Source organism: Bos javanicus, chromosome 6 (genome assembly GCF_032452875.1).
Source record: "Bos javanicus breed banteng chromosome 6, ARS-OSU_banteng_1.0, whole genome shotgun sequence".
In the NCBI taxonomy this organism is placed as follows: Eukaryota; Metazoa; Chordata; class Mammalia; order Artiodactyla; family Bovidae; genus Bos; species Bos javanicus.
In genome coordinates this window covers 14,238,395-14,254,823 of record NC_083873.1, presented here as the reverse complement: position 1 = coordinate 14,254,823, position 16,429 = coordinate 14,238,395, and positions in this window count along the sequence as shown.

Sequence of the window (16,429 nt, the reverse complement as noted above, 5' to 3'; positions counted from 1 at the left end):
GTATGATAAATGCTAAATAAAATGTTTGGGAAAAGTGAATGTAGCAGTCAGGCAGAGATTAAAATATAGCATATCCTTGGGTCACTCAGTTAAAAGGCTGAGGACATTCATCAGGGAATTCTATGGTGTTTGGCAAACATGTTCATTATAGATATAAGGGAATTCTGACACAGGTAATATAAACACTCAGCCCTTATCATATATCATCACCAAGTATTATAAACTATCCCTAAGAAAACCATGTTTCTTTTTCAGTATAAAAACTGTGTGAAATTTGGGGTCATGGTACCAGCCTGATGTAGAGAATTTTTAACCTTACTGCTCTTTTGTCAAGCACAGTTTGCAATAAATATTGAGATGAAAAGTTCAATCAAAAATATATTTTTATTCACATGCTGAACTATCTAAGAAAAGTAATATAACTGGTATCTTCAATAAATAAAGAAGCAGGATTTCAAAATGCAATAATAATTCTTTTAGAATTTAGTAAAACAGGCAACATTATTTTAGACACATGAAAATATGAATATAGTGGGTGTGTATATGGACTTGCAACATACAACACATTCAACTTAGTGTACACTAATGTGATAATATGATGGTTCCAATTATAAAGACTCACTGATAGAAATCTACAGTACATGCAGGTAACCCACCAACATTTTGGCCTGCCCACTGCAAAATAATGCAACTTTAGTAGAACTGAAAACAGAATAGAAGAAAAACAAGTAACCACAAGATTCTTTTTGGCACACTTAATAAGGAGAGCAAGAGGACATTACTAAAACTTTAAAGTCATATAGCATGACCATTGGAGAAGGAAATGGCAACCCACTCCAGTACTCTTGCCTAGAGAATCCTGTGGACAGAGGAGCCTGGTGGGCTGCCATCTATGGGGTCACATAGAGTCGGACACGACTGAAGCGATGCAGCAGCAGCATGACCATTGACTATTGGAAAGTATTAACAACCAACAGATTACTCAATACACTGCAAGCTGTGGGTGTCCTATAGATCAAGGTAAAATAAACCAGAACTCACACATTAATAAGACCCATAAAGAATGGCCAACCAGCTGACAAATTACATATAAAATTTGATTTATAAATAACCTCAGTCATAAGTCTGATTTTACACTTTTTATCCAACAATAGAGTTAAGCTTTCCAATCGTAGATATAAAATCTACATCTTTAAAATGGCAGCACTGCATAGACGCAGGTTTGCTGCAAAGCTATTAAAACCCGAGAGCCCTTCACTGTACCAACCCCTTCTAGGATCTTGAAGGTTACGTGGCTTTGCAAAATATACTAAACATTAAACATTTCAGCTTAATTTTGTTAAGAAATGTGTTTTCTTCTATTCCAATTTTCCCTCCATTTTCATCCCCTCACTGTGGATGACAATAGAATAACCAATGACATTTTTCTGATTCAGCTAAAGGGAAATTATCTGGAGAAACAGTAGTTTAGAGTTACTGGAGTATAGTTTACAGATTTCCAGTGATATCTGTGTATAGTTAGGTTGCTGCTAGCCATAGAATGGCTCTCACAGTTTTCCTACCAAACACTGACAGAGCCAGAGGCAATACCATGATATGAACACTTCTTTGAAGGCCTACCTAGGACTAGAAGTATGTGGATAGTAGAACAGAAAAAAAAAAGAAAGAAGTGAATGGAGCCAGAAACTAACCTTTGGATAGTTTTACAATCACCAAACATGTAAAGTTACAAGTGAAGGATTTGTTTCTCATCAAAATATGTAAGTTCTCTCTTATCAGGAAAGGAATATACTCAATTAATGCAGCATATAAACCATAAATGTACCCAGTACTTTTTTTCTTTATGGAAATTACACTAGAATTGTATCATAAGTTCTCTTTGTAGAACACAAGCATGGTTGTATTATTTCAGCTTACATATTTGTGAGTCAAATTACCAGGTTTCTGAATAATGGATGACGCTTAAGTACATCTGACTCATTGGAGCTTGATGAAGTCTGGGGGTTCCAGAGGAAAAGGCATACAAAATTCCTACAGATGCAGCAGGTTGATGTGAAAATACGAGTGCTCAGTGACAAAATTCCTCACATATAAATTGATCAAGCAAGATATGTACTATTATAGTGTTTGATTATAGTATTATATAGCTCAAGATTCCTGATTTGGACACAAATGAAGATATCTCTTTTAATCATCCTTAAATTCATTTATGAAAACAACTAAGAAAATTCTGATTAAAAGTTAGTAGAATATGAGCAAAATAATACAATGAGCAAGAAAAGCAACAGAATTTATTCTGATATTGAGAAGTAAATTATGACAAAGAACTAGACCATGTTAAAAGTAACAATTCATTAAAAGGAAGAGACAAATTTTGAAAAGAAATAATGAATAGACTTGGATTATTTAAAACTCCAATTGATGAAGAAGAGTACATTTTATAAATAGATTACTGAAGACCTACAAATTTTCCTAATCCGACACAAAATACTGACAGACAAAATAACACAAAGCTCCCAGTAAGCCTTTACGATAAAGACATAGTAAAGAAAAAAATTGGTTAATTCAAGAGTATTTAAGACTGCTTACCGAATAAGTAACTTTGAAATACAAAGAAATCTTTTTTTTAATTGTAGTTGATTTATAATGTGTTAGTTTCAGGGGAACAGAAAAGTGAGTCACCTTTATATATACATTCTTTTTCAGATTTTTTCCGTTATAGATTATTATGCAGCAGGCCCTTATTGTTTATCTGTTTTATATATAGCAGTGTGTATCTGTTAATCCCCAATTCTAATTTATCCCTTTCTCTGTCTCCCCTTTGGTCACACAAGTTTGTTTCCGATGTCTGAAATTCTCTTTTGTAAATAAGTTCATGTGTGCCATTTTTTAGATTCCATATTATAAGTGATATCATATGAGATCTGCTTTTCTGTTTTTCCACTCACTTCACTTAGTATGATAATTTCTAGGTTCATTCATGCTGCTTCAAAGCCGTGAAATTATAGCCTACACATCAAAGTTGATAGTTTTCCCAAACTTTAAAAATAAACCTAAACAGTTACTTATTACTTATAAAGCTGAAAGTTTTCAGATCCAGCTTAAAAAAAAAACACACAAGAATTTCAATCAACTATTCTAGAAGATAGAATTAACTATTGTTCTACATAAAAAAAAAATCACAAAATCATTGCCATATGAAGAGACTAGTAAAAGATTATGCACAATACTTCCTACAGAAAAAATTCAGGATAAAAAGTATTCTAGACATCGGTAGACAGTCAATAAATTACTACACTTTTATATGGCTTTTTGAATGTTCAGTACATTTGTTAGCTTTTTTAAAAGTTTTACCTATTATATCTTTCTTTATTCTAAATAATTATTTCTGAATCTAATTTTGTTTTTAATGCTGTGCTATTTTCATAAGGATTCTTCCTAGGTGGTGCCAGTAGTAAAGAATCCACCCACCAACGCAGGAGACATAAGAGATGCAGGTTCAATCCCTAGTTTGGAAAGATCCCCTGGAGGAGCCCTGACAACCCATTCTAGTATTCTTGCCTGAAGAATTCCATGGACAGAGGTACCCAGCAGTCTAGGAAGGCTCCTAAAATTGTGTAATTTAGGTTTCACATTTCATAAAAATTAGTTCACATCTTCAGTCCCCTGGATTTCACATGATAAGTGCTGGGTTCAATTCTCAATTCAGCAATTTCTAGGAGAAGTGATTTCAAGCTATTACTTAGGATAATAAGAATAATTCTGTTACATATTATTATAAAAATTAAGTGAAACAGACATATTATAGTATAATGTAACGTGTAAATACTTTAATGTAAAGATGTTATTTTTACTATTGTGGAACTGAATTCTCTTTAAAATGATGATTGCTTTTATTTTCATGAGACATGAAACTGCATCTATAGTAAGGGACAATCAAGAAAAATTGGCCTAAACCACATGACTTAACTTAAGGATATGGAAGACTTAACCAAGAGTGGAAAGTTTTAAATGTAGCCATGAATTACTACGGGGAATTATCAGACTGTTGATAATAATAAACTTTACTCTTGGAAGTAAATCTTTCTGAAGATTCAAAGTAAATGGTTCAAATTCTTCATAATATAAATGAGTCTGAAATTTCACTGAAAAAGGGTAGTAACTTATTTTAAGGACATTTGTGCACTTTTCTTACTAAAAAACTAACACAAGGACTTTCAGGGAAATTATAAAATAAGATAAATTTACTATCATCTACAAGCTGGGTGATTTTAACTTCTCTAAGGAGAAAATATGTACATATTAATAACTCTTGAAACATAAGTTAAAAATCATCTTACGATCTCACCATGTAAAATATCAGTTACCTACTTCCTCATCACAGTCAGTATCCCCTCTGATATTTGTATTTCCATTTCACAAGTGTCACTAATCTCATGTCTCATCAGTCTCCAATTCTATTCCTTTATTTTAGGCTCTTCATCTGCTTTCCATCACCAGCATATTTTAATTTTTGCTTTTAGGTCATTTGTTATGATATGCTTACCTTGTATGTTTCCTAAGGTGTGGAAGATCTGATCGCCGCCACTAATATGTGAAAATAAAATTTTATATTTATATCTGTTGTCATATAACTTGATCATTGTTTTATATCATCTTATGCATGCATTTCTGTTTTCCAACTAGCCTATTAAATTACTACAGATAAAGAGTATATGAAACAGTATTAGATTCAACTACAATTAACACTAAAATCTAAATTCACAATGGCCTTAACAAGAAGCTTGTTTCATACACATATGAATTCTGGGAGTAAGCGCATTGGTATAATGACTCTGCCCCACAAAGTCCTCAGGGACCCAGCTCCTAAAGCTACTACATTACTCACTCCAGAGGGCATTGGTCATAATGGCTATATAGCAAAATGCAACTCTGGGGTTTCTCCAGCCACTGCTCTAACACTCTTACGGGGTGGCCTCATGCTTCTGGTCCAAGATGGCCTATACCCAGGCTTCCAGTGACAAAATGAGAGAAAAGAACCACATCCATCTTTTAAGAAAAATTTCCAGAAGCTGCCAAAGAACATGTCTGCTTTCAGCCCAATGATTAGACCGTAGCACATCCACATGCCCACACCCATCTGGAAGGGGAGGTGAGAGTTGCATTCTGCATCTGGCAAGCCCTTGGTCACTACAAGGAGAGAGAAATGGGGGCAAATAAGAAAATGAAAATGAAATGAAGTTGCCATTATGAGGATGAAATCAAAGGAAAAGAGATTTAAAAACTGGGAAAGTTTTATCCTACTTTTCTTAGACTATACATCAATATATAGGCTTGTGAAAATTAAAACTTTTGTGTGAAATATACAAGTGCACGATGAACAGAAAAATATAATTTTGTATTGCTTTGAAAGAATAAATATTTAAAACATTCCTAAATTTTTCACTAATATAAAGATATGCTTACAAACTAGAAGACAGAATTCTGAAAGACAGCTTTTTTTTTTTTTTTAGTTTCCAATATGTCAAATATATTCCATTATGGCCTAAGTGCTGAGTACATATCAGGTCCTACATGCAAATCAAGGATCTCTGAATATATCATGATTTAAAATGTACATTTATACAGTATGTCAACCATGCAAAATTTTCTTGGAAGGTGATAGTGGGAAGACAAAAAAGGGAAGTAGAGGGTAAAAAAAAATGAGATCTCATGAATAGTTTTCATTGAAAGAGAGGTTTCTGGAAAGTGTTGGAGTGTCTCAGACTACATCTTACAGCTGTGTGCAGAGCACTATCTTCATTTTCTTCACCAGAACTGGCATAAACATTAGTGTACTGAAATGACATACCCAAGAGGACAAAGATGTGTCCAGAGATATTTTGAAGTTAACCTTGAACTAGAGTAAACAATGGTCTATGGAAAAGGAAGGAAAGAATAGGAATATAATTTTTTTTGACTCTGAGGAATAAAGCCTTCTTTTCTTTCCACTCTGCTTCTCTCTTCAATTCTCTAAGAAATGGGTTATATCTAAAACTAAAGCTGGAAAGGAACTTCAGCGATGTTTTACCAGCAAGTGGCCACTCGTGCACCTGTGAGACACCTTCCCGGAGCTACGGATGCAAGTGGGATATGTTCATGGCAGCTTAGAACAGATGGAACCACTACAAGCAAAAAGTAATTTCTTATATAAAGTCAATGAATCTAAACCTGTCTGATGTTGCCCAAGGATAATTTGAAATAGATTCAGATAGCTCCAAACCACAGTATTTGAGCTTTAGCATGATCTTGTCTGGTAATGATTTAAATTTGATAACAGGCCAGATTTCCAACTTTTTATCCCCTTTTCCCAAATCGATGTAGAGAGCTATGAATTTATCATGCAGCAAAATCATTTAATATCAGTATCTTGCCATTTTACAGATAGATCATATTTTCAAGAAAAGGAAAAACTAATTTCACGTTCATATTTTCCATTTGTAGAACCCATAACAAATATTTAACTTTCTAATGGTTAGCTTTCTACAAGCTTGTTTCAGTTAGCAGAAAGAAATGTGACTCTACCCATAGCTCACAAAAACCCCATGCGTGGCACAACACAATTTTGAGAAGAGACAGATGGAAAGAGTTTATTCTCAGTGTGAAAAGCTATAATTTATTCCTTGGTAAATAAATAAATTAAAGACCATTCACATTTGAATTAGCCCAGAAACAAATGTGAAGGGCCTTCTCTAGTATACAATGGTAGCTTTAGCATCCTTTTATGTAAACAAGACTTGAGCCACCACTGGCATTGGAATTTGGTGAATAATAAACAGTGGAGGGCCCAGTGCCTACTATTAGCCATTGGGAGCCTACAACAAACTTGTAAATGTACCAGAGCCATTTACCCAGCTCTGGAAAAATAGTTAATATGACACTTGCATTGACAGAGGATGACAGACTTTCTACTTTTCAATGTCATTGTTATCTGAAGAGATCATGGGATTGGTGAATACAAGTGTTCCCAACTTTACTATGAGGCATCTTATTTCTTCAATGTTTTTATCAAATTTTCACATGACATGGTTTCAAATCTCCCCAACATCCATCCTAGTCATTTCTGAGTAAAAGACAGTCTACATTGCCCTTAAAGTATAACACCCCAGATTGAGCAGCATGAGTTAGTTGGGCACGATATGACCACTGCACAATAGTGGATCTAATACAAGCCTTTATTTAGATTTTATGTTTTTAATCAATACCAATATCATAGTAACTATTTGTAGAACACAGAGAAGGCAATGGTACCCCACTCCAGTACTCTTGCCTGGAAAATCCCATGGACGGAGGAGCCTGGTGGGCTGCAGTCCATGGGGTCGCTAAGAGTCGTACACGACTGAGCGACTTCACTTTCACGCATCGGAGAAGGAAATGGCAACCCACTCCAGTGTTCTTGCCTGGAGAATCCCAGGGATGGGGGAGCCTTGTGGGCCGCCGTCTATGGGGTCGCACAGAGTCAGACACGACTGAAGTGACTTAGCTTAGCTTAGCTTAAAGCAATAATACTAACAACAATAATAAACAAAAGGGAGAAAAACACGCAACCATGTTAACTTACCAGACCAGGAGCTCCACGTGAGATAGGAATGATTTTACTCCTGATTTTACTACTTCCCCAACACCTACATTCTGACTACAAAATAGTTCTCAATAAATGTTTGCTGATCGAATTACACTGTAGAATAATGGATTTGGAGCAAAACCATTACTAGAACTATTCAGAAAAAATCATAATAAAAATCAGAATTAGTGGTGTTCTGTGGAGAAACAGGCTTTCCAAGACAGTGGCAAGCTGAAGGCTGAGAAATTATTCCAAACACTGATGCACAGATTCATATACCTTTTCAATTAAGTATGTGGTTGTGCTAACACTAAGTGTGGTCCAAGAGCCAGGAAAATCCAATGATTGTAAACAATCCTTGAAATAAACATACCTGGTTTTCCAGGGTAGGCTTTCCAAATGGTGAGTATAAAGGGATGAGAAGTGAGTGCCTCAGATCTGGTAGTTATAACTCATTGTCATTGCTTTGTGAATCGAGAAAAGCTCAGGGGAGTTTTGTCCAATGAATTTCTGCTTTGTGTGAACTTACTACTTCAAATAATAATTTATATCTTTAATTAATTGTTTGAAATTTCATTTACTCGTATTTTCTGTGTGTGGTGGAGATGGGGTGGGGAGAGGTGTCTCTTCCTAATCACCTGGAACTCACTAGAATTCTGGTGGCAATAAATCTAAAACCAACCATATTAATAGATGTCAACATGCTCCTATATAAATATATAATATTTTGCCTTCAAAACATTAAATGAGATAGAAAAAATGCTTAAACATAAGTAATGAAAAAGAAAATTATCTAAGGCAAGAATAAAGAAATTAAGATTCATAGTTGTACTGACAAAATGCCACTCATTGTATATACCAAAAGGTTTATAAGGTATACATAAGGACAAAATTTTAACAGTTATCAATATGCAACAAATGATTGATAGATGATTGCTAGCTAGCTAGATAGCTAGTTAGATAAGTGGATAGATATACACACAGACACAAGTACATCCCAAACTGCAAAGGTTAAGTAAACAGGATTCCAGTATCACATATACAAGTAGAGGCTGGGGGTTTCATGAATAAGGAAGAATAAGAGTTAACACTACTACAGATCTTATCCAAGGTAAGAAGCCAGAACTTAGAAGCCAGAGTTTATCCACAAACACAGGAACCAGAAGGGAGCTATCTCTTCTATGAAAACAGAACCAGAATTAGTGAACTAGGGAAAGAAAAAAATTCCACCTTGGCATGGAAATGCAAACAGATGTAGGCCACATACTCTGGGCCATCAGTTGAAAAAGAATATACCCTAAACAAAAAGTATAGAATATGAATTCACAGGTACTCAGGGTAGAGGAACCTGTGTCAGGAAACAAACAAACAAATTGGTCAAGAAACAATTAAACCTGCAGGGAAAAGACAGATAAACTTGGGGGAAAAACTGCTGCCTCTACAACCTATATCAGGCATAAGGCTCTCATCAGTTGACAAGTTTCACTGAAGAATATACAAGTAAAATTTTTAAATGACAAGAGACGGAAATATATCCATGAGGGCGGCAACAGATTAAAAAAACACACACACACACAAGAAATCTCCCACTCAAAATTGTAGGAAAATCTGAAAATGATATTAAAATAAAAATATATTAAATTGCTTAAATAAATAAAGTAATAAAATCAGCCTGAAGATTGAAGTACTGATTAATTTTGAACATTGCTCAGTTAAACGTGTAAGTAGGAACACAATATATAGACAAAGACTGTTTAAATGTCAAGATTATATGTATGGTATAGAGAAGACCAATCCACAAAAAGAAATGAAAACAACAAAAATCAATTTAAAAATCCAGGAAAAACTACTATAAGGTATAATCAAACATATTAGGAATCACAGTCAAGAATCAATTACTTACTGATTACAATAATCAGTTACATTCTTCTGTCGATGGACAGTTAGGTTACTTAGTTATGGTTAAGGAGAAGGCAATGGCGACCCACTCCAGTACTCTTGCCTGGAAAATCCCATGGACAGAGGAGCCTGGTAGGCTGCAGTCCAGGGGGTCTCGAAGAATCGGACACGACTGAACGACTTCACTTTCACTTTTCACTTTCATGCATTAGAGAAGGAAATGGCAACCCACTCCAATGTTCTTGTCTGGAGAATCCCAGGGATGGGGGAGCCTGATGGGCTGCCGTCTATGGGGTCGAATAGAGTCAGACACGACTGAAGCGACTTAGCAGCAGCATCAGCAGCAGCTATTGTTAATGATGCTGCAATGAACATCAGTGCAGTTCAGTTCAGTTCAGTTCAGTCGCTCAGTCGAGTCTGACTCTTTGCGACTGCATGAATCACAGCACGCCAGGCCTCCCTGTCCATCGCCAACTCCCGGAGTTCACTCAAACTCACGTCCATCGAGTCAGTGATGCCATCCAGCCATCTCATCCTCTGTTGTCCCCTTCTCCTTCTGCCCCCAATCCCTCCCAGCATCAGAGTCTTTTCCAATGAGTCAACTCTTTGCATCAGGTGGCCAAAGTACTGGAGTTTCAGCTTTAGCATCATTCCTTCCAAAGAACACCCAGGGCTGATCTCCTTTAGGATGGACTGGTTGGACCTCCTTGCAGTCCAAGGGACTCTCAAGAGTCTTCTCCAACACCACAGTTCAAAAGCATCAATTCTTCGGTGCTCAGCTTTCTTCACATAGGGGTGTACATATATTTTCAAATTTAATTATTTGAGGAACCTCCATATTGTTCTGTATAAGGGCTACTGCACCAATTTACATTCCCACCAAGTGTGCACAAGGATTGCTTTTTCTCCACATCTTCACCAATGCTGTTATTTCTTGTCTTTTTGATAAGCCATCCTGACAGGTATGAAGTGATATCTCACTGTGATTTCAATTTGCATTTCCCTGATTGTTAATGATGTTCAGCATCATTTAATACGCCTATGGTCATCCTTTTATCTTCTTTGGAAAAATGTTTATTCAGGTCCTCTACCCATTTTTTCATCAGATTTTTTGCTTTTTTGATATTGAGCTGTATGAGTTCTTTATAATTTTTGATTGTGCTGTCGTTGGTGGTGGTCATCACTAAGTTACATCCAACTCTTTGCAACTCCATGGACTGCAGCATGCCAGGTTTCCCTGTCCTTCACTATATCCCAGAGTCTGCTCAGATTTATGTCCATTGAGTCAGTGATGCTATCTAACCATCTTGTCCTCTGCGACTCTCTTCTCCGTTTGTCTTCAGTCTTTCCCAGCATCAGGGTCTGTTCCAATGAATCAGCTCTTCGCATCAGATAGCCAAAATACTGTAGCTTCAGCTTCAACAACAGTCTTTCCAATGACTATTCAGGGTTGATTTCCCTTAGGGTTGATTGGTTTAATCTCTTTGCAGTCCAAGGGACACTCAGGGCTCTTCTCCAAGCACCACAGTTCTAAAGCATCAGTTCTTTGGTGCTCAGCCTTCTTTATAGTCCAGCTCTCACATCCATACGTGACTACTGGAAAAACCATATCTTTAACTATATTTTGAATGTTAACCTCTTATCAGACATATCATTTGCAAAGATCGTTTTTCATTCAATGGGTTTCCTTTTCATTTTGTCAATGCTTTTCTCTCTGTACAAAATCTTTTTAGTTTGATGTGGTCCTATTTGTTTATTTTTGGTTTTGTTGCCCTTGCCTGGGGAGACAGATCCAAAAAAATATTAAGACCAATTTCAAATAGTATATTACCTACACTATCTTCTAGGAGTTTTATGGTTTCAGGTCTTAAATTTAAGTCTTTAATCCATTTATGAGTTTATTTTTTTTACATGGTATGAGAAGTAGCCATTTCAAAATTTTTTTTTCATACAGCTGTCCAGTTTTCCCAATACCACTTATTGAAGAAATCATCTTTTCCCCATTGTGTATTCTTGCCTCTATTGTTGGGGACCAATTGATAGTATAAGTGTAGATTTATTTCTGGGCCCTCTATTCTGTTCCATTGATCTCTGTGTCTGCTTTTGTACCAGTAACATACAGTTTTGATCACTATACCTTTGCAGTATAGTTTGAAATCAGGGAGCATAATGCCTCCAGCTTTGTTTTTCTCTCTTAAGACTGCTTTGCTTATTTGGAGTCTTTTGTGGTTCCATGCAAAATTTAGGATTACATTTCGTAGTTGTATGAACAATGTCTTTGCTGTTCTGATCAAGATTGAGTTGGGTAATTGCTTTGGAAATTGCTTTGGGTAGTATGGATATTTTAACAATATTAATTCTTCTAATCTGTGAACACAGATTATCTATGTTTTTGCTGGGAGTTTTTTATTATTTAATTTCATTACTTACAGTCAGTATGTTCAGATTTTCCATTCCTTCCTATTTCAGTCTTGGGAGGTTATATGTTTTGAGGGATTTATTAATTTCTTCTAGGTTGTCCAACTTGCTGACATACAATTTATTTGTAAGGTTCTCTTATAAATGTATTTTTGTGATATTGGCTATAAACACACTTTCATTTCTAATTTTATTTATTTGGGCCCTCTCCTTTTTTTCTTGATGAATTGGATTAAAGGTTTGTCAATTTTCTTTATTTTAAAAAAGTTCTAAATTTCATTGATTGTCTTTTCTTTTTTGTGTGTCTTTTTCATTTATTTCCACTCTGATCTTTATTATTTTCTTCCTTCTCCTGAATTTCAGCCTTGTTTTTCTTTTTCTAGTTCTTTTATGTGTAAAGTCAGAGTGTTTATTTGAAATTTTTCTTATTTCTTGAAGTAGACTTGTATCACTATATACTTTCCTCTTAGAACTTATTTTGTTATTTCCCTTCGATTTTGTAAAATTATGTTTCTAGTTTCATTCATCTCAAAATATTTTTTAGTTTCCTCTTTGATTTCTTCATTGACCCACTAGTTTTTTAATAGTATGTGTTTGGTCTCCAAGTGGTTGTATTTTTTCCAGTTTTCTTGCTGTAACTAATTTTTATTTTCACACTCTTGTTTTTGGTAAAGATGCCTGGTATGATTTCAATCTTAAATTTATTGAGACTTGTTTTGTGACTTAGCATGTGATTTATCCTGGAGAAGGTTATATGTTCACTTGAAAGGATGTATTTTGTTATTTTGGGTTGGAAAGTTCAGCATCTATCTGTTAAGTCTACCTGATGTATCATTTATGACTGTTTCCTTATTGATTTTATTTTTGGAGATCTATTTATTGATATAAGTAAAAGTCCCCTACTATTAATGCATTATTATCAATTTCTCCCTTTCTGCCTGATAACATTTGCTTTATATGTTTAGGTGCTCCTATGTTACATGGCTATACATTTACAAATGTTGTATCTTCTTCTTGGATTGATCCCTTTATTATTATGTAATTATCTTGTCTTTTATTCTTGTTTCAAAGTCTATTTTGTCTGATATGAGTAATGCTACCTTACCTTTCTTTTTGTTTCTATTTGCATGGAATATCCTTTTCCATTCCTTCATTTTCAGTATGTGTATGTCTTTAGCTCTGAAGTGAGTCTCTTATAAGCAGCATATAGATTTTTTTTTTTTAATCCATTCAGCCACCCTCTGTCCTTTGGTTGAGAATTTTAGTGTATTTACATTTAAAATGATTATTGATAGGTATATACTTATTACATTTTATTATTTTTGCATACCAATGCAAACTGCATGCGCCTAGTAGCTTAGGTGGGAGAGCAGGAGCTGAAGTAAGCATGAGCTATGGCTTTTTCCAGAGTGTGCCCAGGCCAGCCACTTGGCAAGGTGGTTTGAATATACAGCTCATCACACTCCAGGGGCTGCGCCCCTGGTGAGGGTTAGGAGGTGCTGGGATGGGCCAGGGCTCCTCCAAGGGCATGCCTGAAGTTGCCATTTTGGCAGATGTGACAGGGTGGTGACTGGAGCCAGGGCCCTTCCCAGGCCAGGGCTTCTCCCAGGAGGAGGGGACCACCTTGGCAGGATAATTGGAGCCAGAGCCATGTGTGGATGGGAGGCCATCTAGAGTTCCAGGCACTTTTCAACCTGCTGCCTCTGCACTGGAACTTGGAATGAGCCAATTTATGTGCACAAAACTTTAAAAGCAGAGTCTTAATTTCCTAAAGCCTTCTAGCTCTCCAAGTCATAATAGGCTATGTTATTTTTTTCAAAACCAATTAAGGGGACTCAGCTTTCCAGTACTGGTTCTCAGGACTGGGGTACCAAATATGAGGTTTAAATCCCTCATTTCTTAGGGAGGACCTCTGAGTTTGTGCTATTCCTGTTCTCTTATGGGCCCCCCTGGGATGTGGGTGCTGACTTGTCTTCCCCTCCTACACATCTTGGTTTTCTATTTTTTTTTCCTTTGTATTATTAATTGTATTAATAGAAGAGTTGTTCTGCTAGTCCTTGGATCATTATCAGAAAGAGTTGTTCCATATAGGTTGTAATTTGGGTATATTCATGGGAGGAAGTGAGATCAGGGTCTTCCTACTCTGCCATCATGATCCCACATCTCCTAGAATACACATGAAGCACATATGCATTGTTTTAGAAACTGGTCATGAAGAAGCCAAAAAACGAAGCTTCAATTAACTCAAAGTATCAATATCAAAATCATATTGATAATAATAGCCTTACAAATTATTTTAATGAAAGCCATTGGGTTATTTTTAGATAGGAATGATATAATCTTTCTTAAGTTGTAAGAGTCATTGTAGCTACTGTATTGAAAAGAAAGTGTAAGATTGAAGAGTCAAAGATGAAAGCAAAGAAGCCACATTTCTTGGTGTATAGATGATTAAAGAATCCAGAAGCAAAATTAGTGCAACAAAACAGTGGAAAAAGTAGTCATGAAGGAAATATTCACTTCAGATTAATTACATTGAAATATCCATTATGCAGAAATACAAGTTCTGTGTAGAAGAAAATTATAGTCCTACTCTAGGGTTAATGCATAAATAGAAATGCAATATATGATAAATGCAATATATAAATAGTTCATTTCTGAACTATTTTCTAGTTTAAAAAAAAAAAAAACAGATTTAAGACAGTTGGAAAAAAGCCAAAGAAATCTCACCATTGAGTAAGCCCTGCTGAATCAAATTGTCTGGTAGTTTCTGTCACCAGTCCTTCACTATCTTTGAAATAAATTACTATATGAAATTAGGCTTCTTGGGGTCTTGGATCTCACAATGGCTTCAGAAGAAAAAAAAAGATTCATTGTTTACTTATCAACACGAGTTAATTTATCAAAAAGAAGGTCATTTAACAAGGTAATTTATCATCTTCTACTATGTACAATGCTCATATTCCAAACTTTCCAAGGAAAACACTAATATCTACCATCTTCTAGATAAAAAATTAAATGAAGGAGGAAGTGACCAAAGGAAGGTCAGTAAGAGAGAAACTACCCTTTGTTCAAATACTGAGCTTTATATGAAAGACTGAAACAGGATTTTCTAAAGGACTTGAACCTATTTAACCATATCTTCTAATTTTGAAAACTCTCATTCTACTTCTTTCCTTTTCTTGTAAGAGGTTGAGTGTTGTCTGAGCTTAAAATCACTTAGATTAGATTTACAACACATTTTTAAAAAATTATAAAGCAATTAAGAAGATTTCGGAACCATCTTTTGGGTTTGCTTCTTTGTTCTTCATAATGGTATACACATACAATGTAAACTACAGATTTTTAAAATTTTCTGATTCTAAAACTACCATTTCCCCCTACCAGCTACGTAAAGTTTCCCTGTTAATCATTACCGCTATTTACCTTCCTGTCTTGATATTTGACACTCTCTTTTTGGAGGACTAAATAAGGAAAATGTAACTTTTTCCACTACATAGTCATTTAGTACAATTTGGGATTGTTGATATTCCCCTCACCTACCCTCTGCTATAGCATCATGATGGCAAAACACTACCATCCAAAGAATTATATGTGCCCTGTAAGCTATCTTATATTATCAACTGAAAAATATACCATAAAAATTGTGACCATTACACTTTGTTGAATAACATACCTATAAAAAGAAGACAATTTAGTTTTAAGCCGATAGAGTAAAAAAAAAGATATTTGTATGTTCTTTGGGATTATTAATTTCAACAATATCTGTCATGCTCAGTAAGTTCTAGATGACAGTGGGGAAACATGTGAAATTGAAATTAGACTGCTAGAGAAATCTGAGAGGAGATATAGAAAATCAGAGCATATTATGCACAATCCCCAGCTCACTTGTAGACTATCATTTTCATTTTCAGTCACTCGATAGCTTCTTCCTAGAGTTTTCATTCTTAACTGTGTTTGTTCTTAAAAATTAACAAACTATATAATAAAATTAAATAAATGATTTTAAGCCCAAATGCTTGAAACTGAAATATTTATATAAAACATTAAATTTACAAAATGATAAAATTTTAAAATAATATAAGACGTTTTCACTTGAATTTTGTTTAGAGAAAATGAGTCTTTGAAAAAGGAAAAATGATTAAATGCATTTAAGTAACATTTCATTGCTTTTTATGTTTATATATGAAGTGAAATGCCCAAATTATATTGAGACAAATGTACTTATATCCATGTATTTAATGACCATTTCATCAGATTTTACCAAGTAGTTTTATGCCAAGGTTTCTATGACAATATAAGAATAAGTAAATTAACATCTCTTTATTCAAAAACTACAACAAATAAGACAGTTGTAAATGCAAGTAAATATTTTAACATGGAGGCTGTTAAATCTACCATAAGTGAGATCATTATTTCATGATAGTCCACTTTTTCATTCATTCAACAAATAAATTCTTTCTAAAAAAAAACTGACATTCTTCTGTGATGAATAGAGAGAACAAAGCCAAC